Source organism: Castor canadensis, chromosome 7 (genome assembly GCF_047511655.1).
Source record: "Castor canadensis chromosome 7, mCasCan1.hap1v2, whole genome shotgun sequence".
Classification (NCBI taxonomy): Eukaryota; Metazoa; Chordata; class Mammalia; order Rodentia; family Castoridae; genus Castor; species Castor canadensis.
Window position 1 is genome coordinate 76,474,477 of NC_133392.1, and position 22,732 is coordinate 76,497,208.

The 22,732-nt window shown below is 39.3% G+C and overlaps 1 protein-coding gene and 1 pseudogene across 4 annotated transcripts in view; one reads left to right on the forward strand and one right to left on the reverse strand.

The window, feature by feature from the left end:
- Ptpn20 (protein tyrosine phosphatase non-receptor type 20) overlaps positions 1–17,495 on the reverse strand; it is a 141,089-nt gene extending 123,594 nt beyond the window's left edge. For 2 of the 4 annotated variants that reach the window (XM_074079359.1, XM_074079364.1), the window contains exon 1: positions 17,239–17,419. The gene's annotated coding sequence lies outside the window, so the exon portion shown is untranslated. Of the gene's footprint in view, positions 1–17,238 lie in introns of all 4 variants that reach the window. The other 2 variants (XM_074079360.1, XM_074079363.1) reach the window with 2 other exon arrangements.
- A 2,382-nt stretch (positions 17,496–19,877) lies between these two features.
- On the forward strand, positions 19,878–22,057 carry LOC109686743 (T-complex protein 1 subunit alpha pseudogene; annotated as a pseudogene).
- Positions 22,058–22,732: the final 675 nt, after the last annotated feature.

Genomic DNA, 22,732 nt, shown 5'->3' on the forward strand with positions numbered 1-22,732 from the left:
GTTCAACATACAAAAATCAATAAACGTAATAAACCACATTAACAGAAGCAAAGACAAAAACCACTTGATCATCTCAATAGATGCAGAAAAAGCCTTTGATAAGATCCAACATCATTTCATGATAAAAGCTCTAAGAAAACTAGGAATAGAAGGAAAGTTCCTCAACATTATAAAAGCTATATATGACAAACCTACAGCCAGCATTATACTTAATGGAGAAAAATTAAAACCATTCCCTCTAAAATCAGGAACCAGACAAGGATGCCCACTATCTCCACTCCTATTCAACATAGTACTGGAATTCCTAGCCAGAGCAATTAGGCAAGAAGAAGGAATAAAAGGAATACAAATAGGTAAAGAAACTGTCAAATATCCCTATTTGCAGACGACATGATCCTATACCTTAAAGACCCAAAAAACTCTACTCAGAAGCTTCTAGACATCATCAATAGCTATAGCAAGGTAGCAGGATATAAAATCAACATAGAAAAATCATTAGCATTTCTATACACTAACAATGAGCAAACGGAAAAAGAATGTATGAAAACAATTCCATTTACAATAGCCTCAAAAAAAATCAAATACCTAGGTGTAAACCTAACAAAAGATGTGAAAGACCTCTACAAGGAAAACTATACACTTCTGAAGAAAGAGATTGAGGAAGACTATAGAAAGTGGAGAGATCTCCCATGCTCATGGATTGGTAGAATCAACATAGTAAAAATGTCTATACTCCCAAAAGTAATCTACATGTTTAATGCAATTCCCATCAAAATTCCAATGACATTCATCAAAGAGATTGAAAAATCTACTGTTAAATTTATATGGAAACACAAGAGGCCACGAATAGCCAAGGCAATACTCAGTCAAAAGAACAATGCAGGAGGTATCACAATACCTGACTTCAAACTATATTACAAAGCAATAATAATAAAAACAGCATGGTACTGGCACAAAAACAGACATGAAGACCAGTGGAACAGAATAGAGGATCCAGATATGAAGCCACACAACTATAAGCAACTTATCTTTGACAAAGGAGCTAAAAATATACGATGGAGAAATAGCAGCCTCTTCAACAAAAACTGCTGGGAAAACTGGTTAGCAGTCTGCAAAAAACTGAAACTAGATCCATGTATATCACCCTATACCAAGATTAACTCAAAATGGATCAAGGATCTTAATATCAGACCCCAAACTCTTAAGCTGATACAAGAAAGAGTAGGAAATACTCTGGAGTTAGTAGGTATAGGTAAGAACTTTCTCAATGAAACCCCAGCAGCACAGCAACTAAGAGATAGCATAGATAAATGGGACCTCATAAAACTAAAAAGCTTCTGTTTATCAAAAGAAATGGTCTCTAAACTGAAGAGAACACCCACAGAGTGGGAGAAAATATTTGCCAACTATACATCAGACAAAGGACTGATAACCAGAATATACAGGGAACTTAAAAAACTAAACTCTCGCAAAACTAATGAACCAATAAAGAAATGGGCAGGTGAACTAAACAGAACTTTCTCAAAAGAAGAAATTCAAATGGCCAGAAAACACATGAAAAAATGCTCACCATCTCTAGCAATAAAGGAAATGCAAATTAAAACCACACTAAGATTCCACCTCACCCCTGTTAGAATAGCCATCATCAGCAACACCACCAACAACAGGTGTTGGCGAGGATGCGGGGAAAAAGGAACCCTCTTACACTGTTGGTGGGAATGTAGACTAGTACAACCACTCTGGAAAAAAATTTGGAGGCTACTTAAAAAGCTGGACATCGATCTACCATTTGATCCAGCAATACCACTCTTGGGGATATACCCAAAAGACTGTTACTCCAGAGGCACCTGCACATCCATGTTTATTGCGGCACTATTCACAATAGCCAAGTTATGGAAACAGCCAAGATGCCCCAGCACTGACGAATGGATTAAGAAAATGTGGTATCTATACACAATGGAATTTTATGCAGCCATGAAGAAGAACGAAATGTTATCATTCGCTGGTAAATGGATGGAATTGGAGAACATCATTCTGAGTGAGGTTAGCCTGGCTCAAAAGACCAAAAATCGTATGTTCTCCCTCATATGTGGACATTAGATCAAGGGCAAACACAACAAGGGGATTGGACTATGAGCACATGATAAAAGCGAGAGCACACAAGGGAGGGGTGAGGATAGGTAAGACACCTAAAAAACTAGCTAGCATTTGTTGCCCTTAATGCAGAGAAACTAAAGCAGATACCTTAAAGCAACTGAGGCCAATAGGAAAAGGGGACCAGGAACTAGAGAAAAGGTTAGATTAAAAAGAATTAACCTAGAAGGTAACACCCACGCACAGGAAATCAATGTGAGTCAATGCCCTGTATAGCTATCCTTATCTCAACCAGCAAAACCCCTTGTTCCTTCCTATTATTGCTTATACTCTCTCTACAACAAAATTAGAGATAAGGGCAAAATAGTTTCTGCTGGGTATTGGGGGGGGGAGCGGGAGGGGGTGGAGTGGGTGGTAAGGGAGGGGGTGGGGGCAGGGGGGAGAAATAAACCAAGCCTTGTATGCACATATGAATAATAAAAGAAAAATGAAAAAAAAAAAAAAGAAAAAAGAAAGACTTAGAACAAGGCTATCAGCAATATGGATCTTTTCCAGGTACAAAATTTTTAAGACCATAATACTGCCTTTAAAACACTGAAGATCATTTTTGTATGGTTATAATACCCTCCTCTGAAATGAGAACTATAGTCAGCTCCTTTAAGAAGCCCTGACACAAACTGAGAAAAAAAAAAAAAAGAGAGAGAGAAAGCATGCTTCTACTCCCCAATCCTCATGAGATATTTTCCCTGTGAAAGTTAATAGGGAGAAGAAAAAAAATGAATAGCTTTCTACATTACTTCGTAGTTTGAACCCTAACTTTTTACAGGTTGGTTTAAAAAATAATAATAAAAGAAGCATCCATATCAGAAATTCTTCACCCCTTAGCTCATTTTTCCACCTTCCCTCTCCTCTGTAGTCCTCCATAGTCAGGTAGGAGGTGATAAGTGGAAAAACACTATCCTGTGGGATGCCTGAGCCACCCAATTCTGAAAACAAAGCTGTTCCTAAAGAATGGCAAATGGCACTTAGGCTTCAAGAGTCTTATCTTATTTGGAAGTGCCTAAAGTTGCCCAGTAACTAATTCAGGGACAAAGAGGAGGAAAGGACAACAAAGATGTGAAAATCAAGAGGAAAGCCCCAGTCTCAATCAGGTAGTTCTAAAAAAGTGATGAGAATGTCTCAAAGATATCCCAGCACCACCACTACCAATCCCATCATTTTATCCAGTTACCAAGAAACCCAAGCTGGACATGGTTGCCTGGCAACTGCACCTTCTATATACCAAGTTATGTTATTCCAAAGTATGATCACAGTTCTTGGCTGTGAAAAGTAAAATCCTGAATCAACTCAGCAGGCTTTGACAGCCAACAATGTACAAGTCACTGAGTTACAGAAGATACAGAGATGAATGTATATCCTCTGCCTCCAGGAAACTCACTGTTCTATGGACATATGGCAAAGCGCCTCACTGATTCTTGACAATTCATATATATCAACAGATATAGGAAAATGCATGACAAAGTACAAATTCCATTGTTAATGCAAGCTCTTAGAAAACCATGACTAGAAAAGAACCTCTTTAACTTGTTAAAGAATAGCTACAAAAAAATCCACAGGTAATTCACTGGTGAGAAACTAGATGCTGTCCTCTAAGATGGATAACTAGGCAAGGATGCTCTCTCTCTTACCTCTCCTATTCAACATATTAGCAGTCCTACAATAAGACAAGAAAAGGAAAGGCATATATGGATTGGGAAGGAAGAAATAAAACTGTCACACTTCTCAGATGACATGTAAAATATCCCAAAGAAAAACAAAACTTTTGGAAGCTAGGGCTGTATCTCAGTGCTAAGAGTGCCTGCCTAGCATGCACAAGGTCCTGGGTTTGATCTACAGCACCACAAAAAAAAAAAAAAATCCTCCTGAACAACTAAACTCTGCAAGGCCACAAAATACGAAGTTAATATGCATGTCAATTTTTCCTACATAGCAGCAATTGACAATGTGAACTGAAAATTAAAAGTAAAATGTCATTTACAACAGCTTCACCAAAACTGAAATGTATAGGCATAAATCTAACAAAATATATATATAGTATCTATATGAGGATACTATATATGAGGAACTCTATGAAACTTTGATAAAAGAAAGCAAAGATCTAAATAAATGGACTGATATTTCCTCTTCATGAAAAGATAGACTCAGAATTGTTAAGATCTCAATTTTTCCCTATGTGTTTAAATAATCAATACAATCCCAACAAAAATTCCAGAAAGTTATTTTGTGTATATCAACGAACTCATTCTAAATTTCATATGAAAAGGCAAAAGATACAGAATAGCCAACAAAATACAAACAAAAAAGAATAATGTTGGAAGATTGATACTTTCACAATTTCAAGACTCATATTACCAAATCTCGTCTCCTAAATTATCAGGTCTGTGTGGTCTCTCGGAATAGTCTTGCCATCTGTGGTCCTTGAAGCCTACACAAGTTATTTCCTTCCAAAATACCAAGGTAGTATAGGTATAGGATAGACATTGCCTTTCCGAAAGGGAGAAATTAGAAGGAAAGGGGTCACAGGTCCCAAACTGTTGAGAATAATCCTATTGTAGGTTCAGTCTGCATGCCAGGCCCACTGAGGCCCTGCTGGCCTCTAACCTACCCTCAGTAAAAGTGATCCCAACCTGTCTACCTGAGGCAGATTCAATCTCTGGGCAGTTTATTACCTACTTATAAAATATTAAAAGTCTGACAACCTTCCTTCATTTTACTCTAACTCTTTCCTCTTCAGTCCAAGCTGTCTGGTAAGAGTTGACTGGATCCATGAATCACTCATAATCTCTTCAGTGAAAGTTTGTCTAGCCACACTCATGGACCTATTTCCACAGCACATTCCTAGATAGCTGGAGAATTTTCCAAACTATCAAGTGCTGGTTCCTTTTTGCTTAACAAGTACTTCCTCATTTTATTTATAACCAGAATTTTACTATAAGCAGGAAGGAAAATGGTGGCCCTATCTTTCACACTGCTTAAAAATCTCCTGGGACAAATATGTAAATTTATTGGTTACAAGTTCTACTTTCTATTCCAACTAGAATACAATTCAGCAAGTTTCTGACACTTTGTAACAAGGATCACCTTTCCTCCAAGTCAATTACTGTGTTCAGCTTCTCCTTCAGGTGAGAAACACCTTTGAACTTCAGCATTTCCAGCACAATCCTGCTCATGATGATGTGTGTACTCTCTAAGAAGTATCTTCCCACAACTCCCTTGTCTCCGAGCCTTCACTAGAATCATTTCTGAGGTCCACATTTCCATCCACAGTCTTTAATACAATCCAGGTTTTTAAATCATGCAAGGCCCTTCCTGTCTCTACTTACTGCACAATTCCAAAACCATTTCTTTCTTTTTTGGGGGTTTCTTATAGCAAAACCACAATTCTCGGTACCAAAATATGTACCAATATCCAAGGAATGCCATAATAAAGTATTGTGCCACAAACTGGATATATTCTCCAGAAGTCTGGGATTAGAGTGGCAGCAAAGCCATGTCCTCTCTTGAAAGCTCTAGAATGAGCCTTCCCTCTTCCTAACTTTTATGGTTTCCAGCAATCCTTGATGATCCTTGGCTTACAGACACATCACTCTAACTTCTGCCTCTATTGTTGCAGGAATTTCTCCCTCTGAGCCCGTGTCCATATTTCTTTTGTCTTGTGAGGACACCAATCATTGGTTCAGACTTTATTTTCACTTGTTCACCTCTGCAAAGACCCTATTTCCAAATAAGTTTACAGTCATAATAAGTACTCAGGGCTAGAACTTTAAAGCATCTTTTTGCACAAGTCACCCACATATCAATTACAAAAGAGAAAACCAAGGCAATGAGTGTTTAAATATAATACCAAAGGATGATCCATGAAAAGTAAGTTGGTAGTTGGACTTTATTAAAATTAAAAACTTCTGTTCTGCAAATGACATTGTTAAAAGAATAAAGACAAGCCAGAGAACTGAACAAAATATTGTAAAACAAGTATGTAATAGATTATTTGGAATCCACAATACACAGAGAACCCTTAAAGCTCAACAAAACAGCTCAATTTAAAACTGAATAAAACATCTAAACTGACACCTCACCAAAAAATATAGATGAGAAATGAGCATATGAAAAGACGCTCAATATTCTATGTCTCTAGAGAACTGCAAATTAAAACAACAATGAGCTACTATTTTTTTTTTTTCATTTTTCTTTTATTATTCATATGTGCATACAAGGCTTGGTTCATTTCTCCCCCCTGCCCCCACCCCCTCCCTTACCACCCACTCCGCCCCATTCTTCTCCCCCCCTCAATACCCAGCAGAAACTATTTTGCCCTTATTTCTAATTTTGTTGTAGAGAGAGTATAAGCAATAATAGGAAGGAACAAGGGTTTTTGCTGGTTGAGATAAGGATAGCTATACAGGGCATTGACTCACATTGATTTCCTGTGTGTGGGTGTTACCTTCTAGGTTAATTCTTTTTGATCTAACCTTTTCTCTAGTTCCTGGTCCCCTTTTCCTATTGGCCTCAGTTGCTTTAAGGTATCTGCTTTAGTTTCTCTGCGTTAAGGGCAACAAATGCTAGCTAGTTTTTTAGGTGTCTTACCTATCCTCACCCCTCCCTTGTGTGCTCTCGCTTTTATCATGTGCTCATAGTCCAATCCCCTTGTTGTGTTTGCCCTTGATCTAATGTCCACATATGAGGGAGAACATACGATTTTTGGTCTTTTGAGCCAGGCTAACCTCACTCAGAATGATGTTCTCCAATTCCATCCATTTACCAGCGAATGATAACATTTCGTTCTTCTTCATGGCTGCATAAAATTCCATTGTGTATAGATACCACATTTTCTTAATCCATTCGTCAGTGCTGGGACATCTTGGCTGTTTCCATAACTTGGCTATTGTGAATAGTGCCGCAATAAACATGGATGTGCAGGTGCCTCTGGAGTAACAGTCTTTTGGGTATATCCCCAAGAGTGGTATTGCTGGATCAAATGGTAGATCGATGTCCATCTTTTTAAGTAGCCTCCAAACTTTTTTCCAGAGTGGTTGTACTAGTCTACATTCCCACCAACAGTGTAAAAGGGTTCCTTTTTCCCCACATCCTCGCCAACACCTGTTGTTGGTGGTGTTGCTGATGATGGCTATTCTAACAGGGGTGAGGTGGAATCTTAGTGTGGTTTTAATTTGCATTTCCTTTATTGCTAGAGATGGTGAGCATTTTTTCATGTGTTTTCTGGCCATTTGAATTTCTTCTTTTGAGAAAGTTCTGTTTAGTTCACATGCCCATTTCTTTATTGGTTCATTAGTTTTGGGAGAATTTAGTTTTTTAAGTTCCCTGTATATTCTGGTTATCAGTCCTTTGTCTGATGTATAATTGGCAAATATTTTCTCCCACTCTGTGGGTGTTCTCTTCAGTTTAGAGACCATTTCTTTTGATGAACAGAAGCTTTTTAGTTTTATGAGGTCCCATTTATCTATGCTATCTCTTAGTTGCTGTGCTGCTGGGGTTTCATTGAGAAAGTTTTTACCTATACCTACTAACTCCAGAGTATTTCCTACTCTTTCTTGTATCAACTTAAGAGTTTGGGGTCTGATATTAAGATCCTTGATCCATTTTGAGTTAATCTTGGTATAGGGTGATATACATGGATCTAGTTTCAGTTTTTTGCAGACTGCTAACCAGTTTTCCCAGCAGTTTTTGTTGAAGAGGCTGCTATTTCTCCATCGTATATTTTTAGCTCCTTTGTCAAAGATAAGTTGTTCATAGTTGTGTGGCTTCATATCTGGATCCTCTATTCTGTTCCACTGGTCTTCATGTCTGTTTTTGTGCCAGTACCATGCTGTTTTTATTGTTATTGCTTTGTAATATAGTTTGAAGTCAGGTATTGTGATACCTCCTGCATTGTTCTTTTGACTGAGTATTGCCTTGGCTATTCGTGGCCTCTTGTGTTTCCATATAAATTTCACAGTAGATTTTTCAATCTCTTTAATGAATGTCATTGGAATTTTGATGGGAATTGCATTAAACATGTAGATTACTTTGGGGAGTATCGACATTTTTACTATGTTGATTCTACCAATCCATGAGCATGGGAGATCTCTCCACTTTCTATAGTCTTCCTCAATCTCTTTCTTCAGAAGTGTATAGTTTTCCTTGTAGAGGTCTTTCACATCTTTTGTTAGGTTTACACCTAGGTATTTGATTTTTTTTTTTTCATATGAAAAGACGCTCAATATTCTATGTCTCTAGAGAACTGCAAATTAAAACAACAATGAGCTACTATTAAGCCAAACTGACAATTCCAAATACTGGTAAGGCCATGAAATAACAGGCATGCCACTCATTATCAGTAGGAATGCAAAATGGTACAACCACTTAGGAAGACAGTTTAGCAGATTCTTAAGAAACTAAACATAATATCACCATATGATTCAGCAATTGCTCACTGAGGTATTCACCCATTTAATTTGAAAACTTATGTCCACACAAAAACCTGCATTAGAATGTTTATGGTTGTTTTATCACCAAAAACAAAGCAATGAAGATGTGCTTTCAGTCTGTGAATGGATAAACAAACTGTGATATGTTCAGATAAAGGAACATTACTCAGTGATTAACAAAAATGTGCTATTAAGCCACCATAAGATATGGAGCAACCTTAAATAAATGTTACTAAGGGAAACAAACCAATCTAAAAAGGCTATTATATATTATATAATTCCAAAAAGATGACATTGCAGAACAAGCAAAGCTATAGAGACAGAAAAAAAAAAAAAAGAAAATCACTGTTTGGCAGGACTACGAGGGACTAAGTGTAAGAATGAACATATGAAGCACAGGATTTTTAGAGCAATAAAACTATTCTGTATGTAATGGCAGACACTTGACATTATATATTTGTCAAAACCTAGAGAAATGTACAAGTCAAAGAGTTAAAAACTAAGGTAAACTATAGACTTTAGTTGGTAATAATATACAGAGAGTGGTACAACAAATATGCCCATCTAATGAAAGACATTAGTAATTGGGAAAACTGTGAGACTCTGTACTATCTGCTCGACTTTTCTGTAAATCTAAAACTTTTCTGAAAATAAAACTTTAAAAAAAAACAAGAGAACGAAATGTTTAAAGATAATTGTCTAAAGCAAAAGTAATTATATTGTAGGTTTTATAACATATGTAGAAATAAAATGTATGACAAGCATAGCACAACATATGGGTGGAAAGTAATGAAAGCCAACTATTGTCATTATTACACTATTTAAGGTGGCATAGTATTATTAACAGGGAGACTATGGAAAACTATTGTAAAGTCCAGAGAAACCCTATGAAAAAGAGGCAAAAAATGGTACAATATTATCAGAAGGTAGACTGGATAAACTATTGTCTTATAGCAACCTCTAAGAAAAATAGTGAAAAATAAAAGAAAGAAGCAGAAAGGAGGAAAAATGCAGCAGCAGCATAAGCCACCAGCAATGATAAAATGAAGTGGTAAGAAAATCCTGATTTAAGTCAAAAGAGGACAGGAAAAGAAAAGGATTAAAGAACAGATGAGACAAATAGAAAACTGGCAAGATAGCAGATTAAGATCTATCAATAATTACTTAAAACACAGATGGTCTTAATCATTAAAATTTAAATGGCAGAAATTATCTCATTGGATTGGAAAAGTAAGATCCAATTATTTACTATCTATAAAAAACACACTTTAAATATAATGGCATTGGTAAATTAAAAGAATGAGAAAAGATAACACATGAAAACACTAATCAAAAACCTAGGATGGCATATTAGCACCTGACAACATAAGACTTCAAAACAGAAAAACATTTCCACAAAAAAAGAGGGGCATTACATAATAAAAGTGTGCAACCATTCTAAACATAGCTTCAACAGTCATAAACAAAAACTGAAAGGAAAAACAGAAATGTCCACAGGACAAGTTATGGAAACAGCCAAGATGCCCCACTACTGACGAATGGATTAAGAAAATGTGGTATCTATACACAATGGAATTTTATGCAGCCATGAAGAAGAATGAAATGTTATCATTCGCTGGTAAATGGATGGAATTGGAGAACATCATTCTGAGTGAGGTTAGCCTGGCTCAAAAAACCAAAAATCGTATGTTCTCCCTCATATGTGGACATTAGATCAAGGGCAAACACAACAAGGGGATTGGACTGTGAGCACATGATAAAAGCGAGAGCACACAAGGGAGGGATGAGGATAGATAAGACACCTAAAAAACTAGCTAGCATTTGTTGCCCTTAACGCAGAGAAACTAAAGCAGATACCTTAAAGCAACTGAGGCCAATAGGGAAAGAGGAACAGGTACTAGAGAAAAGGTTAGATCAAAAAGAATTAACCTAGAAGGTAACACCCACACACAGGAAATCAATGTGAGTCAATGCCCTGTATAGCTATCCTTATCTCAACCAGCAAAAACCCTTGTTCCTTCCTATTATTGCTTATACTCTCTCTACAACAAAATTAGAGATAAGGGCAAAATAGTTTCTGCTGGGTATTGAGGGGGGGGAGCGGGAGGGGGCGGAGTGGGTGGTAAGGGAGGGGGTGGGGGCAGGGGGGAGAAATGAACCAAGCCTTGTATGCACATATGAATAATAAAAGAAAAATGAAAAAAAAAAAAGAAATCAACAGAAACAAATCTGTAAATCTGAGAATTCCCAAATTTACAGAAGTTGTGAAATATATTTCTAAATAATCCCCAACTCAAATCAATAACAAATTATAAAATATTTTAATTGAGTGAAGGTAAAAAAAAAGAATGTATCAAAATTTATGAATAGAGCTAAAACAATGCTTAAAGGGAAATTTACAGTATTAGATGTTTTTATATTGGGAAACAACAGTGATCTCAAAGCAAGCTTAAGTTCCCATCTGAAGAAATTAAATACAGAGCAAGCAAAAGGAGGGAAATGAAAGGAAAAAAATCAGTGAAATGGAAAAACAAAAGAGAAAAATTAATGAAAGCAGGTCTTTGAAAATATCAAAAAAAATGATTATCCTCTAGACCAGCAATGCCCAATAGAACTGTGTGACAGAAACACAATCTACAGCTACACTGTCCAATATATTACTTGTGACTACTGGGCACTTAAAAGGTAACCAGTATGACTGAGCAACTCAATTTTTAATTTAATTTCACATAAATTAACACTTAAATATACATTATGTGGATAGGGAAAAGTGTACTAGAGAGTGAAACTATAGGTCAACTATTAAAGGGGAAAAAAGGGGTGAGGAGGGAAGGGCAGAGGCCAAGAAGAGGAAAGGAAGGAAAGAGTGAAGACACAAATAACCCAAATCAGAAAAGAAGCAAAAATGGTACTACAGATCCCAATGTTAGAGCCATTAGAAGGACAATAATCAAGTATTATAAATATTTGTCAAATTTGATAATATATATGAAAAGGACTACTTCTTTTCAAGACACAAAGTATCAAAGCTCACTCAAAAACAACTGAGTAGCATGTATAACGAATAGTGATCTATTATTAAGAGATATTGAGTCGAAGCACATTGGTTCATGCCTGTAATCCTAGCGACTCAGGAGGCTAAGATTAGAAGGATCAAAGTTTGAGGCCAGCCCAGGGGAGAAGTGTTCACTAGATCCTCATCTCAACACAAAAAACTGGATAGGTGTGGTGGTATGCACTTCTCATCCCAGGTATGGTGAGAAGCATAAATAGAAGCATCAAAGACGAAGCCAGCCCAGGCAAAAACAAGACCCTATCTCAAAAATAACCAAAACAAAAAGAACTAGAGGCATGACTCAAGCAGTAGAGTGCCTTCCTAGCAAGTGTGAAGCCCTGAGTTGAAACACCAGTACCATCAAAGAAAAAAAAAAAAAAAAAAAAAACAAGATGAGTCAACTATATAAAATCAACACAAGTAAACTCCAGGCCAAGGTGGTTTCCTGCCAGACTCTACCAAACCTTTAGGGAAAAATGACAACTTACAAAAAGTGTTCAAGAAAATTAAATGGGGAATACTTCCCAACTAATTTTATGAGACCACCATTAACCCTGGTAACAAAATCAAAGCTATCCAGACCAGTACCTTTACACACCAATATTTATCACAAATATAGTTGCAAAAAATCCTCAACAAAATTTTATCAAGTGGAATCAATATATTTCTCTATTTACTTGGTTTTCTTCATTTCGCTCCTAAATATTTTAGCTTTGAGTGCTAAATATTGCAGAATTTCACTAGACATATCCTTAGGTTTTTCATGTCATTACAAATGATATTTTTTAAGTTTGGATTTTCAACTGTTCATTGCCCCTTACTGAGAAATGCAGCTGGTTTTTGTATATTGACCTCAAATCCTGTGTCTATGCTAAAGTTACTTATTATTTCTACTAGCTTTTGTTGTATATTCCTTAGGATTTTCTATATAAATAATCACATCTACAAATAGACTATTGCATGTCTTCCTTTTTAATCTATATACCTTTATCTTTTTTATCCTTTATTTCACTGACAAGCACCTCCTCATAAATAGAAATGGTGAAATAGAAGAGCCAGACAACATAATATTAGTCCAAGAACAGATTTCTTCAGATAGGAAAACAGAGATCAGAAATAATTCATACATAAGATCAATTGATTTGGAGGAAGGGTACCAAGATAAAATAAGTAGTACTGGGAAAACTGGACATCCATATGCAAAATTATAAATTTCACCCAGTACTCATATATATATAAACATTAACTCAAAATAGACTACAGACCTAAATGTAAAACCTAAACCTATAAAATGTAAAACCTAAACCTATGAAAACCTAGGGGAAATATTTAACATTGGATTAAGCAACAATTTCCTAAGACATTAAAAGCATAAACCACAAAAAAAATTGAAAACAAGACTTCATAAAAATTAAAAACTCTGCTCTTCAAATGATAACATAAAGAAAACTCAAAGTCAAGACACAGACTGGGAGAAATTATAAAACATACATATAAAAAAACACATAACACACACATATTTATCTCCTTAAAACTCAAAAAGAAGACAATCCATTTTTTTTAATGGGGAAGATTTGAAAAGGCACTTCACCAAAGAATTACAGGTGGCGAGTAAACACATGAAAATATACTTTACACAAGTGGTCAACAGAAAAATTAAAAAACGTAATGAGATACCACTACATACTCATTAGAATAACTAAAATCACATGCGCACAATTGTATATACAGATAGTACAAAGGAGTTCTGGAGAGGGTGTGGAGGACATGTAACTTTTCATGCATTGTTGGTGGGATCACTAGTCATTGCCCTGCCTCAATTTTTCTTAAAAGCACTTCTCATCACTAAAAACTTTACTTGTACGTGTAAACCCATATGTGTACAGTATGCTCATGTCTGTTGTCTATCTTCCTCAATATAAGTACGATGACATTGATGACTTGGACTGTATTGTCACTACTGTGTCAGTCTAGCGCCAAGAATAGTAGCACAAAGTGGTCAAGAAAGGACTGTCCATAAGTGAATATACAGACTGTCCATAAGTGAATATACAGACACTGGGAACCCCGTCAGGGCAGTCTACAGAATATCAATATGCTAGTATAAAAGAAAATTAATTTGGATCATGATAAAACAGAATAGTGAGTTACAGGATTCTCAGAATTAATTCTTAGAATTAACTGGAGAACTTTGCAAAACTCAATTCCACACCATTCCAAACCAACAAAATCAGCATCTCTGAGAATGGGACCCAGCCCTGGTCATTTTTTTCCCCTAGGTGATCCCAATGTAAAATACAAGTTGCAAGTCACTGAGGAAATGGAACCTAGGCTTTGAAACTGATATAACTGGGTATAAAATCTGTTCAAGTTACTCAATCTCCCTTAGCCTCAAAATCCTCATCTACAAATTGAAACACTACGTACCTTGCAGAGTTGCTCTAAGACTGAGATCATATATAAAGTTCTCAGTAAATTTTAATTCTCTTCCCCAGGGTAAGCTTGATTGAATCTTCATTGCTAAGTGTGAGATATGCTAATTCAATCAATTCACATCTTTCACTGGTATCTGATTATTAGATTGAATATTTGCACTGGGAATTCAAATTGCTAATTTTTTCACCTTCCTAATGGTAAGATGCTGTTATTCAGGAATAACTAAACTATGGAGGGAAAGCTGACTGATTATTTCTACCAATGATTCTTAAACCTAACTGCACATTAAAATTATCTGAGAACCTTTTAAAAATACCAATGTCCAGACCCCATCCAAGCCAATTAAATCTAAATCCCTTGGGTGACGCCAAAGCATTGGTATCTTTTAAAAAGCCAATTGAAAGGTGATTCTAAAACAGAGTCAGAGCTGAAAAGCCTTGGTTTACAATAACGAGATCCCATGCTAACTGCCTATCTGAGCCACTTGGGGAGCTCTTAAAAAGATTCCAAGACCCTATTATGATTTACTGACTCAAACTGATGGAAGTGGAGCCCATCATTCTGCAAAAGTTCATAAAGCTCCCCTATGGTGATTCTGATGCAAACTCACTAGGAACCAGTACCTTTATATCATGCATTTACTCTCCCTGCTGCTTATCAGCAAAGATCATTTCAAACTTTCACTGGTCTCATGTACCAAGCCTGCCCAGTTGCTTTTAATCAATAACTAACACAACCCATCACAGTAACTCTAAAGATATTAAAGATCTTTTCAAGTGTTTTATGTGCAGCCCAGTGACCCACATCATCTACAATACGCTATGCCCAGCATTGGCTATGTAGCCCAGGCAACTGATCTTTCTAACCAAATCCCTCCCATGGGCTGCCAATTTGGGAACAACAAAATGGAATCATATTACTCCTTAAGCTTTCTGTCCCTTTGTGACAGGCACTGCCATGATTAGTGAAATGAAGTATGAATAAGCCTAATTGTTTTCTGCTCCTATAAGCAAATGTTATCTGTTTACATCCCTCAGAGAGATAATACAATCAGTGGAAAGAAAAGTGATCCATGGCTAGGGAATGATTTGGATGGAATTAATCAATCAGTATACACAATGCCATGCACAACCATAGTGAATACATTATCTTGTGTGATCCCCACAGTAACTCTATCAGACAGGTTTTATTATTCTTCCCATTTTCTGGATAAAGAAACAGAGGCAGCAGAAGTTAAATGATTTGCTCAAAGGCACACAGCTAGTAAGTGACAGTTTTTGAACCCAGGCAATTTGGCTTTAGAGTACTCTTAAAGGAGTGATGGCTAAGCAGTTTGAAAAAAAAAGTAGTCTGCAGCAAAACTAGAAACTGGAACTCTGCTGTTATTATGATTTATATCTTAAAACAGCCCTAGTTATCAGGGAGAATTAACAAGCTATTAACCTGAAAGTTTCCCTGGTGACCTTAGATCTACAGATGTTGGAACTACCAGTACATCAGATCCAATACGAAATGCAGTAATAAAAAATTTTCACAAAAATTTAGTAACTACCACTGTGACAAACTCTCAACTCATCCAGTCCAAGATGATGGCTCTAAAAACAAACAACCTGAATTATGAAGCTGTACAAAGATAACCACACCAGGAGCCAGACTTCTGAACAGCTGCAAACTGCAGTTGACTCTGGTTTGATTGAAGAACGTGTCACAGGAGAAGATCCTGTCAAGTGGTAAATGTCAGTCCTCCTCAGTCACGTTTGTACACACATAAAACCATATAAGAACTTCAACAAAAAGAGGTGACATTCATCACATGCCTGGCACTGTATTAAATGCTTTTCATGCTTGACTTCATTTAATCTTCCCAACACCTTTCCAGGGTTGAACACTTGCACAGAAAATCCCAAGCCCCACTAGTTGGAGCCACAAATACATGGCTCTCAAACAGGTACTTAACACTGCCTGGCAATTCAACTCCATTTCCCTAGTTCACTTTCCCACTTTCCAGAAGTATGCCAGAGGTCTCCTCTTCTGTCCCATCTTGTCCCCTACTTGCAGCTTATGATTGCTGACAGACAGACCTCCTTCTACCACCTGATCTGCAACGGTTGTCTCAGTTTCCCCTCTAGTTAAAACAGAATGTGTCCTACTCATTTCAAAACTTGGGGTGTCTTGGGGTGTCCTCCCCTCTCGATGTTAAAGAGCTGCCTCATGTTCCTCATGTTCAAGAGCTCCCCTCTTTCATATGCATCATTTCTCCCTCCTTATGAGTTAATGCGTATTGGCATACAAACAATTCTAGTTAGGCTGCACTTATTAAAACGATTAAAATTCTCCTAATTGTCAAAAATATCTTACACAGTAGCATTCAACAGAGGTGACACCACAATTTCCCCATCCTTTCTTGGGTCCTCCTCCTCTTTTTTGTGGATATTCTCAACTTATGTGGCTCCAGCCAGTCCCTTAGTTTAAATATCATCTATATGGTGATGATCACAAAAGTTAACTCTAGCCCTGACATCCTCCACGAATTCGGATTCAAATTTCTAATGGCCTATTTGACACCGCAATTTAAAAATCTACTAGATGGTTTATGTTACGTGTATTTTACCACAACCAAAAAAATAACATCTATAAGGTGAATGACAGATGGAGAGAGGGACAGACAGACAAATAGATGACGAGAAAAAACAAGTGTAATTAAATGTCAACAGTAGGCTCTAGGTGGTGGACGTAAAGCTCACTGTTAAATTCTTTCCATCTGTGCTGTTTGTATGTTGAATATTAGAAAGAAAGACAAAGTATGAAGTATCTGGACCCCAACATTCAAAACATCCGAAATGAAACACCACCCGTTTTCCCTGAGTTAAGGGCTCGGCCTTGCCTGGCTATCCCCGCCGGGGGACATGGCTCCAGGAGGCAGGACCCTCCCCTTCCGCGTGCCCAGCTCCTACAACAGTGCCTGGCACACTGGCGACCTTCAAAGCAGTGGCTCAATGCCCTGAAGGGCCGGGGCTCCCTCGAGGCCCCTCGGCCCTTGGCCCTTGGGTCCGACGAGGCCTTGGCCTCCGAACCTCCCCACCCTGGGCGGCGAACGCCAAGCCCAAGTCACGCGCGAGCTTAGTGCTCCTCGCCCTGCCCCTGAGCCCTTCCGGTGCCCAAACGCACAGCCAACGCAATCCCGAGTGCGGCCTGGCGTCCCCTCTGCCTCCGCAGATCCCGCTCACTCGGAACGGGAGGCCAGGTCCCCGATGCTGGCCTCCCCTCAGGCCTCAAGGGCACCTTTCCCTCCTCGAGAAGCGGGCCCAAGTCCGCTGTTCAGCCTCGGCGCCGCGGCCTCTCCTGCCCGCCTCACCTGGGCCCCAACCGCCTAGCCAGTTGGGTTCTCGCCAGAGCCTCAACACCGTCCAATCCCTGCAGCGCCCGCAAGCCTGCGCACTGCATCCCACCACCCCAACCCCGCCCTCCACCAGAACCAATAGTGCTTCCCCCTGCTGGTCCTCCGCAGTACTGCAGCACCCCCTTCTTGCCCGCCCCCCTCCCCCCAGTAAATTCCCTGGGGGCACTGGATCACTGCCCACTGCAGCCCCTCTCCCAGGACAGGCTCATAGTGCCAACAGCCTTCTAAGACAGTCCCACCTCCTGAACCACTGAGGACTGTTCTCCAGGGGTAACCCCTACTGAGCCCCAAAGGGCTGGGGTGGGAACTCCTTTTGCAATATCAGAGAAGGCCAACAGACTAATGCAAAAGTTGTCGCTAGCCTGTACCAGAGTATGAAGTTCTTTGACTACTAGATCACTTGAGCTAGTTTCAGTAAGGAAGGTTAGAGTACGAGAAATTCAGGGTGTAGACGTTGCCTGAAAATATGAAGCCAGAATCCTTTTCAGCTTGACACTCACACCTCTATCCATTTGGTCCTAGGTACAGCTATGTTGGCGGGTGGGGATGGAGGGAGATGGAGGGATGTCCATGTCACTTTAAGGTATGACATGACTATGGCACTTAGCTTCAGCCTTCCTTGCTGGACCAAGCAGAGAACCACACACTTAAACTGAGCTGAACCAATGGCTATCCTGTGTTCAGGCACAGTCAGCTTCCTATTCCAAAAGCCACTGATAGTAGATGACTTCTTTACTTCAGAGACTTGTCTTCCTGCAGTAGCCAAGGAGCCCTGTAGGAGAGCCAATGCCAGGTTAGGATTCCCCCTCCAAGATGGCCCCAGGTGTGTAATGGTTCTTTGTCTCCTCCACGTACCTAACAGAGGATTCTGCACATGGTTACCATTCCACAAACATGAGCAGCTGTGAACAAATTGTAATGCTATAAACATGAGCAGCTGTGAACAAATTGTAATGTTATAGATTGTGGTGTCCACACAGATGGTTGCTCCAGGAACCCAAAAAAGGGAGGAAATTCCATTCATAGCATCAGGAAATCCCGAATGGAGACTAAATGAACATGGGGAAGACTTCTCCCAGACTATCTGATAAATTATAATATAATTCCTGAGGCCACAGACCCAGAAGACTCTTCTTGGATTTCTGGAGTTTTAATCAGTGAAAAATTCAAAGAACTATAGAGTTCAGGACTCCCTCAAAAATTACTACCATTCCTTGGAGGCCTTTTTAAGCCCAGGTATCTCGCCAACTATCAATAGTGCAAGCAATTTTAAAGGCCTGGCCATAAATCTCTTCTTTGCTACTAAACAGCTGCTGATCCTAAGTAAGTTACTTCCCTACTTCTGTCTCAGTTTCCCTTTTTTTGAAAAGGGGACATAAGGTTATGAGGGTTTAATGAAATGAAGGGCAGAAGCATCCAGCCCCTTTCTGGACAGGAAATACTACTTTCCCTTCCTGGGAGATCAGATCCATAGACTTCTCTCAGGTAGTGACCCTCTCAGGGTTTCTGTATTCACTGTCCTTATCCTCACTGTCTGCTTCTCTCTGAGCAAAGAACTCACTACTGTCCTCCCCTCTTGTACTGTTAGGATAGGACTGGATGTGCACCATACATCAGGCCAGGTGCATTCCTGGACCAGAGACTGGTAGGTCCCCACTCTTCATGGTACCAGGACTCAACCTCACAGGGATTCCCACCAAATTCCAGTGCCCTCTCTCCGAAGTGCAGGCCTGGTGTCACTCTCTATTCCATCAGGCAAGGCCTCAGCTCTGCTCTCATCTGTTGTATTCCTCCAGATGCTCTTTCCAGCATGGCTAAGGAGTGTCTCCCTTGCTCAATGCCTGCTTTCCCCTAGATACCACCTAGTGATTTCTAGATGTCTTGGCCCATTTTACAGTACTATAATAAAATAACCAGACTAGTGGGTACACTGTTACCCCTGAAACCACCAAACCCTATATGTACCTATGATAAAGTGTAATTTATCAATTACATATAGTAAAAGATTAACAATAACAAAATAGAATTATAATTATATACTGGAATAAAATTGTCATCATCACTACTCTTGCATATTGAGTAAAATAAGGGTTGCTTGAACACAAGCACTGAGATATCAATAATCTGATAACCCAGAAGGCTACTAAGTGACTACATGGGTGGGTAGCATATACTGGTTGGATACACCGGATGAAGGGATGATTCATGGAGCACGGAATGGGACAGCTCAAGATTTCATCACACTGATCATTTCCCGCCGTGCCTCGCGGCTGGCTCTCGGCAGCAGAGGAGCGGGCGGGGTGTGTTACCCAGCAGCCCCCGCGGCGTTGCTCGGGCCTCTTCACGCGTCGCTGCTGCATTGTGGCCGCCGCCCGTCTTAGGGGCTGAGATACTTAGGGGCTGAGTGAACTTGGACTGCCGTGAACATGGAAGGGCCTTTGTCCGTGTTCAGAGTCCGCAGCACTGGAGAGGCGATCCGCTCCCAGAACGTTATGGCTGCAGCTTCTGTTGCCAATATTGTAAAAAGTTCTCTTGGTCCAGTTGGCTTGGATAAAATGTTAGTGGATGACATTGGTGATGTAACCATAACTAATGATGGAGCAACCGTCCTGAAGTTACTAGAGGTAGAACATCCTGCAGCTAAAGTTCTTTGTGAACTGGCCGACCTGCAAGACAAAGAAGTTGGCGATGGAACTACCTCAGTGGTTATTATTGCAGCAGAACTTCTAAAAAATGCAGACGAATTAGTCAAACAGAAAATTCACCCCACATCAGTTATTAGTGGCTATCGACTTGCTTGCAAGGAAGCAGTACGCTTTATCAGTGAAAACCTAATTATTAATACGGATGAACTTGGAAGAGATTGCTTGATTAATGCTGCTAAGACATCCATGTCTTCCAAAATTATTGGAATAAATGGTGATTTCTTCTCTAATATGGTAGTAGATGCTGTACTTGCTATTAAATACACGATGCAAGAGGCCAGGCTCGCTATCCAGTCAATTCTGTTAACATTCTGAAAGCCCACGGAAGAAGTCAGACAGAAAGCATTCTAGTCAATGGCTATGCACTCAACTGTGTGGTGGGATCTCAGAGCATGCCCAAGAGAACAGTTAATGCAAAAATTGCTTGCCTTGACTTCAGCCTGCAGAAAACAAAAATGAAGCTTGGTGTACAGGTGGTTATTACAGACCCAGAGAAGTTGGACCAAATCAGACAGAGGGAATCAGGTATCACCAAGGAGAGAATTCAGAAGATTCTGGCAACTGGTGCTAACGTCATTCTAACCACTGGTGGAATTGATGATATGTGTCTGAAGTATTTTGTGGAGGCTGGCGCTATGGCAGTTAGAAGAGTTTTAAAAAGGGACCTTAAGCGCATTGCTAAAGCCTCTGGAGCAACTATTCTGTCAACCTTGGCCAATTTGGAAGGTGAAGAAACTTTTGAAGCTACAATGTTGGGACAAGCAGAAGAGGTGATCCAGGAGAGAATTTGTGATGATGAACTCATCTTAATTAAAAATACTAAGGCTCGTACATCTGCATCAATTGTCTTACGTGGGGCAAATGATTTCATGTGTGACGAGATGGAGCACTCTCTACATGATGCTCTTTGTGTAGTGAAGAGAGTTTTGGAGTTGAAATCAGTGGTCCCAGGCGGGAGCGCTGTAGAAGCAGCCCTTTCCATATACCTTGAAAACTATGCAACCAGCATGGGGTCTGGAGAACAGCTTGCTATTGCTGAGTTTGCAAGATCTGTTCTTGTCATTCCTAACACACTGGCAGTTAATGCTGCCCAGGACTCCACCGATCTGGTTGCAAAGTTAAGAGCTTTTCATAATGAAGCTCAGGTTAACCCAGAGCGTAAAAATTTTAAATGGATTGGTCTTGATTTGATCAATGGTAAACCACGAGACAAAAAGCAAGCAGGGGTGTTCGAACCAACCATAGTTAAAGTGAAGAGCTTGAAATTTGCAACAGAAGCCGCAATTACCATTCTTCGAATTGATGATCTTATAAAGTTACACCCAGAAAGTAAAGATGATAAACATGGAGGTTATGAAAATGTTGTTCACTCTGAGCCCTTGATGACTGATCTGATTTCCCTCTTTATTTATAACAATGTTACTAGATGCAGTATCTTACACCTTGGTACACATTAAAGTACAGCAAGCTGTCAACTTGGGTTTTTGTGACGTAGAAGATGGTTTCTGTCCTTAGCTTTGGTCCTCTGATTTCACATATTATAATTTAGTACTTCATTAGTTTCACAAATGAGGTGCAAGGGAAATGACTGTTGAGCAGTTCATTCTCTCTGAACACACATCGCTATTCCTATCCCACCCCCAACACACAGAGCTGCAACACCACGGGTTCCGCCTATTCTCTCCAGCGTGTATAGCGGAGTCACAAGAATATGACATCCAGATGCTCCAAGAGGATGGCCCAAAGCAATAGCCCCTCCCTGAATGTTGACCTAAGAGGAAAGAAAAGATTTAAAGTCATTTATTCTGTGGATGGAGCTTTAAAATCCCAGGTTTGTCTTTTTCTTTTTCCTCTTAAATGTTACGCCAACACACCACCCTTTCAAGCTCAGTTTTCACTGTAACTGCTTAGGAATAAACTCATGCCTGTGACATCTAAAAAAAAAAAAAGATTTCATCATACTCAGAACTGTGACAGATTTCAAACTTATTTATTTCTGAAATTTTTCATTAAATATTTTTGATCATTAAAATTGCAAAAAAATCAAAATCATGGATAAAAGGGAACTACTATAATTTATAAACTATGTAAATTTATTTTCTTATAGCTCTAGAGACTGGGAAGTCCAAAATGAAGGCACTAGCATCTAGCAAGGGCCTTTTTACTGAGCCCTACAAGGGAAGAACACCGTGTCCTCACATGGTGGGGGGCAAAAGGGCAAAGACAGAAATAACATTGACATTAATCCCCTAACAGTAACATTAATCCCACCTATAGCCTCTCACCTATAGCCTCCTGACACAGCCACAATGGCAATCAAGTTTCAACATGAGTTTGGAAGGGGGACAAACACTCAAACCTGAGCACTAGGAAAGCAACAGTGACCAGCCCAGGAAAGCAATGCCAATTCTGGAGTCTCACAGTCCCTGCCCCTGGTCTGGGTACCCAGAATGATGAGGTGGGGCCCATTCACCCTCACAAATGCAAGAAGTGGTTGCCAAGATGGCCTCTCTTCCTAAGCCTTGATTCCAAAAGAACCCCATTGAACAACTCAGAT